The following is a 12,306-nucleotide window of genomic DNA, read 5'->3' as shown; positions in this document are numbered from 1 at the left end:
GATTCTAGATATAAATGTATCTATAGCTTTTTTGGGCAGTAGGTGAATTCCTTACAGTGAATTTCTTCTTGGGGGCATCAGATTCTCCTTTTTTACTCTAAACTGCCACCAGCACACTGAAAAACAACAGATGATTACATTTTGGCAGCAAATCAAAGAATAAGGACCAGTATGTGCTTTGTAGCCTCCAAGGAGTGCTCATGGGATTGAAATCTGAAACTCTCTGCAATTCAGAATAATGTTGCAGCAAACAAAAAGTATTGCTTTAAAGCAGTGAGAAATAGTCAGAGACAAAAATGACTAACGCAATATTAATCCCAAAAAAGTCAAGAGTCATCATCAGCAATGTTATTAACAGCAATTTTAATTATTAGCTCTATTTTTAGAAAAACTGGAGGCCCCAAATCAGACTTTGCAGTTTTGCTGCTTATTATACAGAGAAAATTCAGTCTGGTGTGGTGACAGAGGATAAGAAAAGCAGTAGCTTGCCCCTCTTTTATAAATTGGAATTGATCCACAAGGAAACAAAGATGTACAATTTTGTCATGTGGAAAAACCAGATTGCCCAGAGAAATTGAGGATGCCCATCCCTGCAAGTGTCCAAAGCCAGCTGGAGCAAGCTGGAGTAGTGGAAGTTTCCCCTGCCCATGGCAGGGGTGGGACTGGATGAGCTTTACAGTCCTTTCCAACTCAAAATCACCATCTACTTCTGTAGAGAAATTAATATCAATTTATGGCTTGGTATTCACAAAGGGCATATTTAGAAGAAACCATTTTTCTCTACTGCATATTTCTTCCCTGTAAACAATCAAATTTCTATTGTCTTTTTGGTTTATCTAAAGCTATTTTTAAAATATTTTTCCTCCTACTTATGAAAAAAAGTTATGCTATTGTTGGCCAGAACCTTTGTTGGTAAGATGCATGCTCACATCATCATGAAATATATGACTAGTAAATTATATGTTAGTGGAAGAAGATATGGTGCTGAAGTATAAAATTTAACTCTTGAGTGTTGTAAGAAATAATCAGATCATGATAATATTTTAAATTAAAGGAGTTTAGGATCACTGACTGGGCTTTCACTGCTGACATTAGGACCACTCTCCTTTTTCAATCCTTTGTTTAACCCCCAGAAAAATCACAGAAAAAATTATAATCAAGAAACAATATTTCTATTGACAGTATTTCTATTGCTAATCATTATCATTTCACTGATAAAGCATATCCCTAAATTGGATCCTTCTGTCAGCTAAAACACACACCAGGGGAAGCAGAATATCTACCAACAAAGACAAAGGAAACACCCCAAACACAGCTTTTTCTCTCTGTCTAGGACACTATTACCCACTTTCAGAACCACTGTACGTACCCAGAAACACACATTTTGTTACGCTGACTTACACAGCCTGTCATTCTTTCTAGTCTATTCATGCAAAGCTGCCAGAAAGTTAACAAAACATGTATTCATTTGAACCCTGTGTTCCTCCAGCCTTTGTTGGACAAAAAACCACAGCCAATCCTACATGTTCCAGCTGCAGGGATTTTTATTCTCCAAATATATGGGAGGATGACTAAAGGGTTAGCACAGGCTGAGCAAGGAAGAGTTCAGATTCTCCACATTTAATAAAACAAGATAGCAGTGGTAATTTATGGCAGCTATGAATTGTAAGCACAAAACGTTGCAAGGTGAGGCTATCCAAAAGTAGCAGCCACTTCCCACATCCTCTCCCCTCCTTCTTAATTCCAACAGATTCAGGCCTTTCTGTGTTCCCTTCACACCTTCAACTTACTGGTCCTCAGATCACAACAGCCCTTCAGCACATCCTGAATATTAGTCAATAATATTAATCATTAGTTCACAAGCCCATCAGTCCAAAATATCTGCTTAAACATGTACTTAAGTCTCATTTATTGATGAAATAAAGGCAGGTTTAGGAATATAGCTAAGTGCTTTCTGAAGTAAATGCCTGAGATTGTCACCTCAGGGAGAGGAAGAGTTTTCCTTCTTCCATTCAGGTTAAATGAATAATAAAAAAAGGAATTCAGAGAAAAAGGACTGCAAGGTATGGCACAGGAGCTCTCTGAAAGATTTAGTTTATTTGGCAAGCAATGAAATGAATGTGATGCACAAGATGTCACTGCACCATAGTGGTGTCTGCAGAAAAATATTGAAGACCTGTGAAGTTCCAGTAGCTATTTAGGGTTTTATACATTTTTTTGTATTACACATTTTGCTTCTATGCAATAACATCTGGCCTGAGGTTTTTATTGCATCTGCAGTTTATTGCACATCATTACTTTTAACACATTTACTCCTTGGAGAGGTCTGGGACATTGTGGGCAGTGCAGCTACTCCTCCCTGCCTAGAACACTGTCTCTGGCAGAGTGGCTGGCAAATAATCTCTCCTTAAATGAGAAAGATGACAAATGGAAGGAGAGCCACAAAAGCAAGAGGGAGATGGATGTTGTAAATGTGCAGTAAGAAAGCTGGGATAGCTCTAGGTGATTCTTGTACTTCCTAAGCTAATGGATAAGCAGCTGACTGGAAAGAGCTGGGCATAATGAGCGGAACAAACTACCAGAGTTTCCAAATCTCCTCTTGCTGCCAGGTGGCCAGCAGCAGCACTGCTTTCTTCAGTTCAGAAAGACCTGGGAGCTGCACTTTCCTTCCCACCTCTGTCCTCCTGTTCCTTCAGGAACAGCACCAAGGCCACATTCAAAGGCCAGGATGGAGATTCCCTGGGTTTGGTGACTCATAATGATCACTGAACTATCACTTTGGACTCTGTCCAAGCATTTAGCACAAGGACAATATCAGATAGAGTTTCAAGGACATTTAAGTGTCACTCAGGCTCCGTGCCCTTCCCATTAAAAACAGGATAAGCTGGTCACCACCAAGATGTGAATTTAACTGCTCTCAGTCAAAAATGAGCCACCTTTTCCCTACCTTACTTTCCTCTTGTCTTATTATCTAGCAAACTTTACAGCTGGGCCATGACAGGCAGGAAGAAGAAGAAAGTTGTCCAAGTTACACTCCAGGGATAACTGCTTAAAGTTTGTCCTTCCCAGCCTGATCCAGACTATTCTGACACAAGAGCTTTCACCCCAAAGATACCTGGTTGCAATGTGATGGCACATTCAGCAATATAGGGTAAAACAGAAAGAAAAATACTTCTCCAGAGCCTAAGAACAAAATCCTGCTTGCACATGGCAAACCAGTGAGGCTCCAAAGAGAGGAAAAGATTTTAATGGACTTTGAACATCTGACTCCTTACAGCATTATGGAAACAAAGTTGTCATTCCCTCTACAGTTCCTATCACAGCCAAGTCTATCCAGCACTGGAAAAAACTCTGTAGAATGGTACAAAATGAAAGCAATTATATTTCCAGTTGTCACAATATTTTCTCAAAATTTTCTGCCTGACAAGCAAAAGAGATTTTTTTTCGTACAGGAACTGATTCCAAAAAGGCAGAGAAGCCAATGCTGATAATTCAAATAATAGTAGAGATTAAAAGCAGTTCCCATGCACTAAAGTTGGTCTGGTGTTTTGGTTGTTTTCAATTTGTTACTGAAGTTAATTATAACATAGTATAATTATAACATATTATCTATCTATCTATCTATCTATCTATCTATCTATCTATCTATCTATCTATTTATCTATCTATAAATAAGTATAACATGGTATAGATGATTATATCCCAAATAATAATTGGAATATAATTTCCTTGGACTAACAGCTGTTGCCTAACACTGCACTGCTCACAAGGCACTGACCTGGGCCTGGTCACACTCTTTTCAGGAACTCTAACTTCTCAGCAATTCTGGTGAAATGTTTTCTGACTCAGATAATTCTGATTTTTATCACAACGTGAGACATAAAAAATTAAACCCCTACAAGCCAAGTGACCAGAAGGGCTCTCAAACCAGGGGAGGATCTACAATAAATGGATAATGCTTTAAAGAAATGAGGATAAACTGCTGTGAGTGTAGCTCTCTTCAGGAAACCCTACAAGTTCCATCACTGCTGGTGGTGCAGCACCTGAGGCCATTTGTCACTGTCCCCTTCAGCCACACCTGCTGATCCACTGCCTTCCACAGCCAGGAACCCAGATTGCTTCCCACAGGTGCCTCGTGCACCAGCACAGTTTTGGATGGATGTTCCAGTTCCGTAGTCCTGCAGAGAAAGCCACACTTCAAACTGCTCACAAGTCACATAGAAACCACAGCTTGCCACTGGTTTAAATATATTCTTCCTAATAACATTTAAACACTTGCAGGGAATGTGATTCCTTGAGGAAATGGCTTGGAAGGATAGCAGTGGGTAAAGAGAGCACAATGAGACCCACATATCTTCTATGTATCTCTAGGTGGAAGATCTCTGAGCACACAGTTTGAACCTGTCACAACAGTAGAAAAAAAAAAAAGGACAATGGAAATCAGTACATGTTTTTATAAAAGTACAATTTCTCTCTGGTTGTCTTCGTGTAGTGTGTTTCACATATGCTCTGACAGGGTAGTATTTAATAAATGAGACAAAAATTGTCATACACAGTAACTCCACCACTTTCCTGGGCAGCCTCTAAGAATTTGGATGATAACACCAAGCAAGAACTGAGCAAAAAGCAGAGAATGACAACTCATCAGTCCAAGCAATAGGGTTAATTTATTGTGCTCCCCAGGGCTGTTAACAGCTGAAGAAAGCTAAACAAGGATGAACAGGAGTAACATGCTGTGCAACACAGCATTTCACTACTTCAGTCTGTTCCAGTCAACCAGAATTTTAAACTATGTTTTATGCTTCCTTAAGCCACCAAATCCTTTTAATCCTGAATACAAAGGCATACTGAATTCCCAGTATACACCTACAGAAGTCTAGAAACCCACAATCAATCTTTATAAATAGATTGTAAACCAAAACAAAACAAAATAAAAAATGAGGGCATTCCCCTGATGCGCAGACTCAAATACATTGAAACAACAGCCAGGAACATGAGTGTAACATCTTGTTTTCCAGGTTTCTCATCCACATACTTTTGTGCCCAAATTGAGTTTTTCCAGCTTTTTGCTTTCTGCAAATTAATGAAGCAATTATGGCCAGTGACTGTAGCTTGACATACAGAAAATGTAATCTTTTCACCCCTAGGATTTAATCCTAATGATGAACATAATGTATTTGAATCTCTGTATGTTTTTCAACACATGGAGCTTCCCTGGAATAACATATAAAACAAGAAGAAATTTGTGCCATTGCATATAACTAGCATACATCAACAATAAATGCAGCTTTCAGTGAAGAAATATAGACATTTAAATACACAATTATTAGTAGTATTGCATGATTTTTCAGTGAGGTAAATAAATATCTGCATCAAAAAAACAGCAAAACAGACAGAAAGGCAGAAAATAAACCTGGAACAAGAGAGGACATAAATGTAAATAATTCTTCCCTAACTTCAGATAAATTATATCCATGCAATTGTGTCCAGAAGTTACACAATCTGCTGTTATGACTTTTCTAAATATATTTTCATTTTTATGGAAAACTGAGAAAGCAACTCTCAAAATGTCTTAAGTCCTTAAAAAGTCTAAAATTTATAGACCTTGGTGGAGAAAAGGGAAAGACAAGAAATAAGAGAAACAGTTGAATATTCTCAAGGATTTTTATCAGCAAACTGTTTTGTATTTAAGTTGGTGGAAAAGCCAGGGGGACCTGGTAGGTGTTGTCTGCTCAGTGGTTGTTGTTATTATGGAGTTTGCCCATGGAGCTATGGCCCACACCATGGGATTCCAGCTTAGCTGGGATTTGCTGCTTGCCCTGGATGCTCCTGTTGGTCTAAACTGCCTCTTGCTTGGCCCTCCGCGTGTCCCTCTCTGGAAGGGTCTGTCACACCTCGTGTTGCACTCCAGATGTTGTTCATGGGCAGCCATCCAGGCCCCTTTCCAGCAGGAAAAAGGGAACAGCATCTCCAGAGGTGACTCATCTCCCACACCAGATATTTATCTTCTGATGGGATGGGCTGACCTGTCATTGGCACATGATTGTCTCTCTGATGCTGAAAGGCCTGGAGCATCTCCCTGCCCAGGAAAGACTGAGGGAGCTGGGGCTGTTCAGCCTGGAGAGGAGCCCCAGATGAGAGGGATCCTCAGCCCTGGGTGTCCCTGGCTGTCCCTGAATATCCCTGGCGGTCTCTGGGTGTCCCTGGGTGCAGTAAGGGGCAGAGCAGGGCCCAGGCTCTGCTCCAGGGCCCAGCAGTGGCACCAGAGGAATGGACAGGCTGGGCTGATCCCAGGAATTCCCCCTGCACAGGAGGCACAACTTCTGCCCTGGGCAGAGCCCAGCCCTGAGCAGAGAGCAGAGAGGCTGTGGAGTCTCCATCACTGGGGATATTCCAGAGCCATCTGGAAGCAATCCTGTGCCCTGGGATGACCCTGCCTGAGCAGATGCCCCACTGCTCTCCCTTACAGCCTGACCCACTCTAGGATTCTGTGATTGGTGAATTTCTTTCCCTTCACTGTGTTGATATTGATGTTTGATATGTTACAGAAATAATTTTTAGGGGTTTTTTTGTATTTTTACAAAAGACCCAATACAATCACGACTGCTGGAGGAGGTTACTCTCTAAGGCACATCTCAGAGTTGGTATTAACATATGTGTTCTAAATTTCATTAGAGAGAGCTCCTTTGGCTTCCCACATTTCTTTTCTAGATGTGTAATCCAAGGTACCTTTTAAATAGAAAATGAAAGCTTTTGTTCTTCTTCCAGCTCTCAGTGTTTTCAAAAGTCGACCACCTGCTGTGGGACATTTGCTTTGATTTAGTAGCTTAAATTTACTCCACCTGCTTCTTTCTATTTTTTTTTTACAAAGCAATAAAGCCCAGAAATGTGTGCAAATTACCTAGAAACCCCCTAGAGAACATATTTCTGGAACTCTTCCTTTCCTTTTCTTGCATTTTTCTTGATTCCCATGAAGAGAATTATATAATTGCTTTCATTATGATCATTGGGGTCAGGCCACTGTAATGGTCACCAGAAGAACAGATTTTTTTTTTATATAAATGATACAAAACCAAAATAATAATTATGAAAAAAAGAACCTAAAATTTATAGCACTGGATGTATAAATGCAAATTTTACTATTTCCAGAACTATTGCCATATCACAAACTAACCAAGCACCCCATGTTTTTTTTCTTCAATTGAATGAAAAATGATTTTGCAATTTGTGGATTCTGCCAATTCTCTTCTGTCAGGGAGCAGAGTTATTCTGTTCTTTCTTTCATCCTCTTGGTTGCTGTACAACCTCTGCCCTCACATACTTCACCTTCTCTTTCTCTTCACTGGCAATTCCAAAGAATTTCTAAGGTCTGCTAGACACGAACTTTACAAGTTCAAACGAGTTTTACTTCTAACACCATACAGTAATGAAGACCTGAATGACTATTTTCTGATTAAAACATAATAAAGAATTCAATTAAACCTTAACGAAGATATTTGCAGAACATAAAAATCAATAGGTAAATTTAGATATGCCAAAAGAATTAAAGGAACCAATAAGGAAGTTAATGGAATAATTTTCCTTAATGCTGGGAATTTCTAGGCATTGTTTCAAACTTCCCTGCTATTTGAAGAAGTCACTTGCTAATATATATATATATATATATGTGTCCTCTTATGGCTGAATCCTTTTTATGACCTTTGCTATGATTTCAGACTTCGTTCTGTTTGCCTTCCAAAAAAAACAAAGTATGTTTTCAAAGGAAGCATTATTACTAATAGAAATAGGTTTCCATGTTTTTCTGGGAAATAGTTGTCTTTCCTTCACAACATGAATTTATTTTTCTTTCCCTTTCTCAAAATCCTTGAGGACATAAAGTGCTCATGACCCATTTTACAGCTAAAGCATTTTTCCTTGCTCTGTTAGTATACTAAATGACATTAGGCCACGAGCTATAGGTAAATTTGATGGGAATTGAACTGGAAGACCTGTTTTTCCTACAATATAAAGGGATTCTGTGTCTGTTGCATGCATTTAAACCTATGTGGGACAGGATTTTTCTTCTCTGAACTTCCAAACCAGCAGCTTGTTTTGAGAGAGATCATTCAGCAATGCAGCTACAGGACTAAATGAAAAATTCAGTCCCTCTCATTTCTGAAGAGTAACAGGTCTATTTAGACTGAAAATGCCAATTAGCAAGAAAATGCCTTGATGATGCACGAGGAATTGAAAGCAGAGCAGTCCTAGTGAGACATCCATGTAAGCAAAGCTGAGAGAATAAATAAAACTGGTTTATAATTTGATTTTTAAATTCCAGCACCACTAGAACACCTTGGAAAAGAAGCTCTGAGCATAAAAACACTGTGGAACCAGCAAAAAACTTGCTGAGGTGGAAGCAGAGTCAGATTCTATTAGAGAACTGGGGACTTTACTTCCCTTATCTCAAGATGCAAGGCAGCTTTGTACAGTGCTAACATATGCAAGGAAAACCTTAGAAGAGTGAAAAAGCTCACACCTCCAGCCCTGGAGCTGGGCCGGGTGCCACAGATCTATTAATAGAGCTCTCCAAGCCCAGGAAGGGTCTCTGCACTGTCTAAGGCGCTGCTCCCAGAGCTGACAAGGTCAGCTAAAATTCCCGTGTGAATTCAGCCACTGTAACCACAAGGGCCAAATTCCTTCAGGCACATCTGAGGTACCCTGGCATGAGAAAGTGATAAAAGAGCTACAAAACCCATCTTATCTCCTTCAAACCTGAAAACAACCTTTGAAAGCTTTTTTTTTTTTTTTTTTCTTCATGTTCTTGTGTTCCCTTTCATTTGACTCTCAGCCAAATCACTCCATAATCTCCACAGCTCCTATGAGGGGTAAGTGGATTTACGTCACTGCTTTCCCCAGAGGAAACCAGATCCCAGCAGACTGCTCACACACTTTCTAGAGCTGATGATCAGGTCACACACAACAAAAAAACCTTCAGGTTTTATTCAGATTTCCCCCTTTCCTCCTTTAAAATCTCTACTGAGTTTACAGTGTTTTCTTTCTGTAATAATGAACATCTGTGACAGTGAAGGAGCCAAAATAAACCCAGTCAAGGAAATTCAATGTAGTGATACTAAACAAGTTTTATTCACAGGTTTAAGTTTCATACTAAAAGGGGTACAATGTCTTCCCACTCTGGCTTCATGTGTTATTGTACACATTACTGATAGTAATGTATACAATACCAAAGGATTGGCATGTTCTTAAGATGTTTTTTCAGTCATATTCCCCTGGAATAAAAAGCAGTTGTGCAGCTTTCAAGTCATAACAAGGGGCTCAATGGTTATTGTGTGAAATGTTTTCCTTTATCACCATGATGAAAACCAGCTCGTGCTGGGAGGGAACCACTCTAAGCAATTCAGGCATCAACCATTATCTAGGGCAAGTGTTGACCTGGCCTCAGACAAAATCCTTATTGTTGCCTTTGTTGTTCCCCTCACTCTCCCTCCCTATGTTTAGTTAGGATATGCAAATTGCACATGGAAAGAAATATCCCAGGTAATTCACTCCTTTCCATCTTCAACAGCTGGAGCTGGCAACAAGTCCTCATGAAGTGATATTGTGCTTAAGCCTTTTGTCTTGCTGCTTTTGCAAGGCAATATGGATTTAGGAAGGGATCAGTGGTTTGTACACCTCTGTAATTTCTTCAGAAGTATCAATATGCTTTCCTTTTTTAGTGCTTTTAAATGCTTCAGTACTTTTGCTCATGACAACCACTTTAGATTTTTAATATAACCCCAAATACTTATTTCTGACATATTCTTTTGCGATATTCAAGCAAAAGTGTTCCAGATATTTCTGTGGACATTTTAAGAAGAGCCAATCCAGCATCTAAACAAGCCATTTATTATTCCTATTTATTGCCAATAAATTTACTTGAGGCTCTTATTCTAACATAAAAATAGCAAAACAAATGACAATATAAGGCAACAAAAGTCTCATATAGTATCACCTTTCTAATTGCTTTTCAGAAATGCTTCACCATGAAAGTCTCATAAATGCTTTGAAATCTCATCCCCTTCATAAATGTAACCTTTCCATTCACTGTCTCATCTAGACAGAGCTCTTTCCTCTTGCTTTGCCCTCAGTTTTTGCCAATATTTTGCTCACCAAGAAAATCTGTTAACAAATGTGATTCAGACAAGAGGGGATTTTGTGTGCTTTTTCTTCTTACTTTTAAAGAGCTCCTCTTTTTATCCTAGGATTCAATGTATCCACAGAGACCTCTTGCCTCTGATGTGAGGTCTTTGGGAGTTGGTAATGGGAGACCAACCAGAGCAAAGCAGAAGAGCCCATCCCTAAAAAAATGTGAGGTTTTGTCTAATTGATGCCAATCCTCAAAAGGAATGAACTAGAGGAAAAGACAGAGAAGCCTTTTTTATTGTTAAATGCTATAGAAAGTGTTGCTCCAAATTGCTCTCAAATGCTTTTCAAGCACTGGGAGAACTGTTTTGAAATATATATATTAATGAGTTTATGTGCTAATCTGCACTAATATTAAAAGATTGCTCAGCGAAACTTATGGGAAGATATAGGAAAAAACACCTTCTGCCCTAGAGAACCAAAAATACATATTGAAAAGAGAAATTACGAAACTTGAATTTATGGATAATTATCTAGAACAAGCATTCCAAATTACTCAACTTTAAACAGTCACCCTGCCATAAATAGTCTTGGGGTGCTTTGTTTTATACAAATGACATAAAGGGGTTACTTCCAAAGACTATTTTATTTTGTTTTTGTTTTTATTTTTATTTTTATTTTTTAAAGATTACTTTCTCCTGTTAAAAAAAATCTCCTATTTGGGATGAACTGACAAAGCTCCCCTGGCACAAACCCAGCAGTGACTGCTCACTGAAGTTAATAAAAATTTGATTACACAAGATGGAAACAAAGCTGAGTCCTCCCACTCTGTTTCAGCACTGGTTAGTTTTCAAATGAACAAATTAAAAGGTATCATTCTACCCAGCGCTCACAGGAAGACTTGTGTGGATTATGCAAACCATAAAATCCACATGTTCCAGAATATCAGCCAACGTGCCCTAAATGAGGGAGACAACATGTCTCTTTGAAGAAAGGAGAAAATGAGGATTTTCTCCACCTCTAAAGCCTCTTAAGATGAATGCTGAGATAAGGAAGAGAAAACAAGCATCCTTCCCATGCCCAGAGCTGGCTACTGTTGGACATTCAGGTGCAAGGAAGAGCTGCCTCATTATCCATAACAACCAAACACTGCTTTTTAAAACTGTTTTTTTAGTTCACATCCACAAAAGTAAAGATCTTTTTAATATGAGAGACAAAGCGTCATATCTGCTGCCATGCAATTTGACTGAATGAATTCTGGGGATCTGCAATAAAACAACAGAAATAATTGTAACCATCCCATCTTAAATTTTACCTTTGATGTATGAAGTGATTGATTAAACTAAAATAGTTAAGTTTTATTTTAGCTCAGTTCATCATTAAAAGAAAACCTAATTAAAACCAGTCTGACGTCTCATTTAGTTTCTATCCAGAAAAGGATTTAACAGTAGAAAAATACTACACACATTGCTTATCAAGGCTTTTGTCCTAAACCCCAACCCAATAAAGCGAAACAAAAACATTTTATATTCATCTTAATTTTACCTAGCTGGAGCAAATGGAATAATCTTCTACAGGAATGTATAGAAGTTCCACATATTTGACATTTGGCTTCCTTGAATGTCATGTTTTCGAGGCCTCCAGTATTGAAAGAAACAGATTAAACCTTTTCTGCATCAGAGATTGTAACTGTATTACTCTCTGGGGACTCCAGCAAATTGCAGGGAAAGGGGGCAAGTTTCCCAAGACATCCATGAGGTTCTCACAGAGTTCCAGCAGGATGTGCAGGCTGTAAAATGCTAATATTTCATAGTGGCACAGGAGATGATGCAATTTCAGAGGACTGGAAATTAAATAGGCTTCATGAAATTTGCCAAACACCACCTGTGGTGCATCCCTGGGGTTCATGGAATTCTGTGGTTTTCCTTGCAGTTTGCTTTTCAATAAGATTAAATTAGAACCATGGCTCCTCTAAGGAAATTTGGCATAACAAGATATATAATCAAAGTTACATTAAGTTCTTTAAACTCTCTACAGAGACTAGGCTTTTAATTTCTGATAATGGGCTCAATGTTCATTAGCAGGGCACTGGGTATTTTTCTTGGGCAGTTCTTCTGAATTAGAATGTGTGTGGAGGTTTTTACTAGATAAACAGAGAAGTGTTTGAATAATGGTCTTTCAAATATG

Source organism: Poecile atricapillus, chromosome 1 (genome assembly GCF_030490865.1).
Source record: "Poecile atricapillus isolate bPoeAtr1 chromosome 1, bPoeAtr1.hap1, whole genome shotgun sequence".
Classification (NCBI taxonomy): Eukaryota; Metazoa; Chordata; class Aves; order Passeriformes; family Paridae; genus Poecile; species Poecile atricapillus.
Note: the sequence above shows the minus strand (reverse complement) of the source record.